Below are 8208 nucleotides of genomic sequence, written 5' to 3'. Positions count from 1 at the left end.
TCTGCAGAGCTAATCAAAACATTTACAAGTTGTTTTCAGTACAAAATGGTCATTACTGTTTCAAATTTACAATCCTGCCGACCTAAGCGGCAAAATAGGGTAGACACCCTAGTTCCTCTGAGAACTCCTTGGCCGTGGTGGCAAGCGGCCGCATATGTACACAACACCACCTAAGCTCTCCACTCAAGGCTAGGTGAGATTTTCTTTCTCTTTACCTGCACCACATAGCACCCATGAGCCAAGGCCCAGCAAGAAAACACAATATAACATGATATGATATCAACAATGATCATAATAATCATTCAGGACTATCAGTCCAAAACAGATAGGTGACAGTCGCAGAAGTCACTGAAATGGGTACAGCCCCCTCTAGCCATGTGACGATAGGGTCACCAGGGCTTAACAGATAATAAACCTTTCATAGATTAAATAGGATAGGTGCATGGTGATTAGTCACCAACATAACCTTCCTCATGACCATAGAGTCATAACCCTGGAACATCGTTCCCTATCCATGTGACAAGCAGTCACCGGGGCCCTGTGCCCTGGCTCTGAGTAACTAGTCATAGACTAGCCATGCGCTTATAAGTTTCATCGACCTTAGGGTCGGTCCAACATTAATGCCATAGAGCCATTCAATGCCGATATCGATTAGATTTAATCTTCATTTGGCCCTGCGTTCATGACGCTATGCCATCTCTGACTCTTAGGTCAGTAACCCTGACTAATCAGTACATATACAAGTATACAACATTCACTAGCATATAATATGCAATCCATGTCCACATTTATCAACCAACATGCCTCAATAACAATCGTGCATGTCATATACATATACAGGGTGCAGTTGCATTCATACACTGTTTGTTTACCTCATATTCGAGCTAGAATGATAAAAAGAACGACCCTTGAGAGCGATCAACCTTTAGTCCTTTAACGGTCACCTAATCATAACCAAACATGGGACATAATTAATAATAATGATCAATATAGGTTTCCAAACCAATATCTAGCCTCCGAGAGATCAATCCAAACTAATCCAAGTAGTAGGGACACTCCCGAGGCCCATAACTAAGTTCTCGGGGTCAAAACGAGCAAACGGGGCAAAAACTGGGCAAGGGCTGCGGCCCTAGAACCTTGGGCCGCGGCCCCCAGAGTTCCCTGAAGCAAGGGCTGCGACACTCTCCATCTAGGGCCGCGGCGCCCAACAGGAACAACACCTACACTTGCTTCTTCAAAGCAGGGCGGCAACACCCCAAGAACAGGGCCGCGACCCTCAACTCTGGGCCACTCCCCAACGTATTTTTAACATTCCAAAGCCTCCAAAATCATACGTAAACATTCCCCAATCATCAAAACAAAGTTCCCAAGCTTCCCAATACTTCACAACCCTCAAAACCCAAGGTTCAAACGAACTGAAAACTCAACGATTCACAAAATCAATTCAAAGCTTAGAAACTCGGAAAAACTCAAAACTCAAACTTCGATTACCATCGATTGGGTTGTTTTCTGTCAAATCCTTCGGTTAAGAAGCTTCTAATCTTTCCTAGGATCGCTATGCCTCAATCCTCGCTTGATTCCGACTCCTAGAACTCAAGATTTCTTCAAAAAGGCTTAAACTGTAAAACGGGCTATCGAAAGGGAGAACGAGAGGTTTTCTAATCGTACGTTATATCTGACAACTACTTCAAGCTTAAGTAACCTCAAATAAAACCTAATGCTCGGGGTCCCAAAAATACCCCTGGGGACATTATAGTCAAAACCTCCGAAATTTCACCACGATCTCAAATATTCCCAATTTATCATCAAATAAACATTTCTATTACCCCAAAATTGACCCCGTTATGACAAAACCGCTAATCCACTCTATATGACCGTCTCATGCCGAATAGCTCAAATATATCTCCATAATAATGGAATCTCATTCACAAATCAAGTTATGCACCCAAATACGCATATTCACCCTCAATGGGCCAAATTAACAAAACAACATAATTATTCAAATATGGACCCGCATGCACGCATATAACATCATATCATAATATAATTCACATATACATGCATATTATCAATTAATGGCATAATTAAACAAGTATGGCCCTCCCGGCCTACTATTCCCGCCATTAAACCATATCGGAGAATTCGGGGCATTACAACTATCCCCTCCTTACATAAATTTTGTCATCGAAATTTACCTGAACAGCTCAGAAAACTGATTCTGCATGTCTGACTCCAGCTCCCAGGTCGCTTCCTCGACCTTGCTGTTCCTTCACAATACCTTAACCAAAGGTATCGTCATGCTCCTGAGGACTTTATCTTTTCTGTCAAGTATCTGGACAGGCTGTTCCTCATAGGAAAGATCTGCCTCAAGCTCCAGATCTTCATAGCTCAAAATATGATTAACATCAGACACATACCTCCGAGAACTAAAACATGAAACACATTATGCACGGCCGATAACGCCGGTGGCAAAGCCAACCTGTAAGCCACCTGACCAATCCTCTCCAGGATCTTAAATGGACCTACAAATCTGGGGCTCAGCTTGCCCTTCTTCCTAAACCTTCTCACCCCTTTCCATGGTGAGACTCTAAGGAAGACATAGTCTCCTACCTGGAACTCCACGTTCATGCGTTTGGGATCTGCATAGCTCTTCTGTCTACTTTGAGAAGAAAGCATTCTAGCTCTAATCTTCTCTATGGCCTCACTGGTCCTCTGAACTGCCTTAGGACCTAAGTATCTCCTTTCACCTGTCTCATCCCAATGAATGGGAGACCTACATTTCCTACCATACAGCATCTCATAAGGTGCAACCCCAATGGTAGACTGGTAACTGTTGTTGTAGGAGAATTCTATCAAAGGCAGATACTTACTCCAAGATCCACCAAAGTCCAGCACACATGCCCTAAGCATGTCCTCTAATATCTGGATCGTCCTCTCAGATTGTCCATCTGTCTGAGGATGATAAGCAGTACTGAACTTCAACTGTGTTTTTTATTTGTTATTTTAAATTATTTCTTTATTTGTTTTTCTTTTTGTTTTTATGTGTTTTTCATTTGTTATAAAATTAAAAAAAAATTATTTTCTTTGATTTGTTTGAAAAAAAAAATATTGGTGATTTTCATAATAAGAATTTTAATTGAAATTGTTCTTAGTTCTTAGAAAAATATAAATAATTAGTAAGCTTTACTTTTAATTTCTAAGTTAGTTTTGTTTAAATATATATTTTTCATAATATGTCACTTTTCTATTCTATTCGAATTTGTGATATTTGGATATAGTTTATTTAAACAGTAAATTCCTTAAATCTCTAAAAAAAAATTTTTTTTTGAAAAATCCTAGAATTTGCTTGATTATCTCTTGAGATTTAATTTATTTTTGTTTGCATAAGCTTGTCTAAATGTTCACATGATAATTTGATGTTTTTGTGTTAAATATCTATTTTGAAAACAATTTTAACTTTTCAAATTAATTACATAAGCTTTACTTTTATTTGTGATTTTCTTTGAACTATTTCCATTATGTAATTTTTTAGTTAAGCATTTGATATCACCAATTAAAAAAAAAATGTGTGTTTTTAATTTTTCTTTTGCTCGAGGACTAGCAAAATATTAAGTTTGAGGGTGTGATAACTCTACAAAATAGAGTTATTTTACCACTTTTTATGTGCTAATTGTTGCTTAATTCTTGAGTTTTTAATTGATTTATTAAGTTTTTAAGTAATTTTGCATTTATTAGTCTTATTGTAATTTTCTATATTTTTATATGTTTTTATAGATATTTTATTGTGTTATGTTATAGTTTAATTATTTAAAATTAATATTGTTAAGTAATGAGTAAAAATATGCAATTTTGAGCTTAAATGTTATGTAAATTAAATTTTAATTAATGTTTTCATGGAATTTATATGGTATATTTTATTAATGAAAATATTTAATTTTAATTTAGCTTATAATTTATTTTGTAGGAAAATTATTTCATTTGTGGCTCTTGAAAAGCAAGGGAATCAAAGAAATTGTGGTAGTTTTGAAAGAAAATAACAAAAAAGTGGCACATAAGCCTCAAAGGCCCAAGCTTATGGCCCAAGCTCCAATCCTTCCTCTTCAATCAATTCACTCAACATGCACTCTTCTCTCCAGCCAAAGACCAATTCACAGCGTGACTCCCCCATGCGCCAACAACAGTGTTCCTCCTCAGCAAAGCTCCATGGGCTTATTCCACTCCTTTGGCCCAAGGCTAATCCAATTGAAGCACCACATAGCTAGCCTTCATTTCCACGCCTGCTGCTTTCCCTGCCACCAGCCGAAGCCACCAAGACCAAAGCAGCTGCCATTTCATTTTGAGCCCACAAAAAATGCTTTTGTACCATTTGTCCCCTATGACAAAAATACCACTTTTTACCATACTTTTTACCTATAATTTATCCTTATTTGCCATATTATAATTAATTAAATTAATTTAATCAATTTAATTATTTTAAATTGATTATTTTAATAATCTCATTTTGGCTATAAATATGGTATGTCAAGACCATTTAGGGTGTCATATTTGAGGAGAGGTTACCATACCAAAAACTCTACACATTTCAAACCTCTCTATTCTCTTCATCCTCTTCTTCTTTTTATTTTTTTCTATGTATTTTTAGAGGAAAAATTTGGGGGTTTCTCCTCCAAATTTTCCTATTTATGTTTGTAATTTTTAGTTTGTATTTGTTATTCTAGTTATGTGTTTCTAATCTTTTTAAGATTATTAAGGTGATGATGAAACAATATGTAACTAGATAGTGTTTATTTTGTATGTTGATTTCCCATTTTATACAACAAAGTTTATGGATTTTTCTTCTACATATATTTCTTTCATCTTAAATACCTTATATTTTAGATTGTTAGAACATATTTACAATTTGTTCTTCATTAGTGCATAAACATAATATTCTTTGTGTAAGATGTGCCATTAAATTGTACACATCCATGCTTAGAACAAAAATATTATGTTTTGCCTTATAAATAATGTTCATTGATTTATTTGTTATTTCATTAGATTGATTTACACTAAATGCTTTGAAATTATAATTTTGAAAAGTGAAGAAAAATCCTATCTTTTTATAAGAAATTTGTGCTTAAAATTATAAATCTTATTGGAAAATAAAGGTTTAAATTATTTTAATTATCACTAAAACTTGGGAATCAATGTACTTTTAAATATTATTAAACTTATATTTTGTGGATTCTAATCCTTAATAATTTTATTTTACTATCTTGATTTCTACTTTTAATTTATGTTATATATGTTGTCTTTAATTTCTTTATTATTATCTTTTATTTCATTTTTATTATACAAAAATCCCATCAATCTTTGGAAATAGGTTAGAATTTATTAATTTTGATTTAAAATAGTTTTATTTTCAATTTTAGACAACTCCTTTGGGTTCGATCTCGTGCTTACACGAAAACTATTCTATAAATACGATTCGTGCGCTTGCGAGTATAAATATTTAAAACATACCCGTTTTGAGTCCATCACTCTGACTGAGAATATACCAGATTGTCATCAATAAAGACGATCACAAACTGGTCTAGAAAATCCTTGAACACTCTGTTCATCAGATCCATAAAATCAGCAGGGGCATGAGTCAATCCAAATGACATAACTAGAAACTCATAATGCCCATACCTGGTACGAAAAGCAGTCTTGGGTATGTCTCCCTCCTTGACCCTCAACTGATGATAACCAGAACGAAGATCAATCTTCAAGAATACCTTCTTACCCTGCAACTGATCGAACATATCATCTATCCTTGGTAAATGATACTTATTCTTAATTGTCAGCTTATTCAGTTTCCTGTAATCAATACACATTCTCAGAGAACTATCATTCTTCTTTACAAACAGAACTGGCACACCCCAAGGCGAAAAACTAGGTCTGATAAAACCCAAATCCAGCAGTTCTTGCAACTGCACCTTTAATTCTTTCAACTCAGCTAGGGCCATTCTGTAAGGCGCTCTAGACACTGGCTCCGTTCCTGGTGCCAGTTCTATCACGAACTCAATTTCTCTATGCGGTGGCAACCCAGGCAAATCCTCTGGAAACACATCCAGAAACTCATAAACTAACCTGGTATCCTCTGGTCTCACTGACACGACCTGGGTGGTATCAACCACACTGGCTAAGAATCCAATGCAACCTCCTTGAAATAAATCCCTAGCCCTTAATGCAGAAATCATAGGAATACGAGGTCCATGCACAACACCAACAAATACAAAAGGATCCTCACCTTCAGGCTCAAAGGTGACCATCTTCCTTCTGCAATCATTGGTTGCCCCATACTTTGCCAACCAATCCATACCTAGTATCTTATCAAAGTCAGTCATAACCAACTCTATCAAATCCACTGACAACTCTCTGCCCTCCACTGTCACTGGCAAAGATCTAACCCATCTCCTGGATACCACTAACTCTCCAGTGGGTAACAAAGTACCAAACCCCACAGCATAAAAATCATAAGGTCTACACAGTCTATCAATAACACTACTAGCAACAAAAGAATGTGTAGCACCAGAATCAATCAACACATTAGCACCAGAATCAATCAACACATTCTTAGCACCGGCGCTAAGAAGCTGACCTGTAACAACTGAGGGAGAAGCCTCAGCTTCTGCTTGTGTCAACGCGAACACTCGAGCTGGGGCCGAGCTATCCGGTTTCCTGGGTTCTTCTTTTCTTGCCTTAGGGGAATCCTTTCTAAGATGACCCACTGATCCACATGAGAAGCAGGCCTTTGCCCTACACTCTCCCAAGTGATGCCTCTTGCATCTAGGGCACTCAGGATAAGACCTCCAGGCTTCACTACCACCTGGAGGACCCAAGGAAATACCACGGGGCCTCCTGTCAGGACCTGGAGCTGGGAAGGTGTCAGGAACCTTCCTCTTCTGATCACTGGGGCCAACACCCCTACCAGAACTCACAAATGGAGGACCTGGCCTCCTGATATCCTTTCTGGCTGCACTGTCACGCCAGATCTTGATCTCTGCACTATCAGCTGTAAGTGCCTTCTCAACCACCTGTGCATAGGTAGTAACCCCTGCCACAGTGGTGATACGTACATCTCAGGCTAATCTAGGTTGTAACCCCAGCAAGAATCTCTCTCTCCTGGTCTCGTCAGTGGGCACCAGCTCCTTGGCAAACTTCGCCAAACGATCAAATTTCAAGGCGTACTCAGTGACTGATAAGTTCCCCTGCAGTAGCCAGATGAATTCCTCAGCTTTAGCCGCCCTGATGGCATCATTATAATACTTTTCATTGAATAGAGTCTGAAACTCTTCCCAAGTCAGGGCATTCACATTCTTGGTCTGGGTAATCACTTCCCACCAAGGCATCCTCCCGAAACATATAAGTGGCACATGCCACCCTCTCATTACCAATTACCCTCATAAAATCAAGGATAGTGGTAATCATGCTCATCCATTGTTCAGCCTTGGCAGGATCTACACTGCCCTCAAATATTGGAGGTTGTTGTTTCCTGAACCTTTCATAGAGAGGCTCTCATTTATTCCCAACCTCTGGCAGCTGCCCAGCTGCTGGCACCAACACAGGAGGTGTCTCTGATACATTGGCCACTGCAGGCCCTTGCTGTTGCTTCAGGAGATGAAGCTCTTCTCCCTGCCTTAATATAGTAGCCTGCAAATCACTGACTATTTGCTGCCAGTTAACAGGAGCTGGCTGTGGAATCTGTGACTGGTCATTTTCCTAACCCTGACTATTATCATTGTTATTCTGGTTGTTATCCCAAAAAATGGAGATTGATGACGTGGCAATAGAGGTGAAAAATGGCAGTACATGGTTCGTAAAAGACACATTAAATAGTCAATAAATACATTGACTCCTCAGAGTTGTGATAAAGTGACCCGGTAGACTGATGAAGAGTTTTGACTGCTTTAGAGTGTCACGTCCAAGCCAAGTACATCTGAGGAGCAGTCCAAGTGCCCGATCGGACCTTGGTCCGATGGAAAGCCAAGGACCTTGGTCCGAGGAAAGCTAAGGAGAGTGCATCCTAGGAGGCTAAGGAGAATGCATCCTAGGAGAGCTAAGGAGAGTGCATCCTAGGAGGCTAATGAGAATGCATCCTAGGAGAGCTAAGGGGAGTGCATCCTAGGAGAGCTAAGGAGAGTGCATCCTAGGAGACCCCAAGGATGTGGTCTGAGGAGAGCCCAA

The sequence above is a fragment of the Humulus lupulus genome, chromosome 7 (assembly GCF_963169125.1).
Source record: "Humulus lupulus chromosome 7, drHumLupu1.1, whole genome shotgun sequence".
NCBI classification, from domain to species: domain Eukaryota; kingdom Viridiplantae; phylum Streptophyta; class Magnoliopsida; order Rosales; family Cannabaceae; genus Humulus; species Humulus lupulus.
This window is presented reverse-complemented; position numbering follows the sequence as displayed.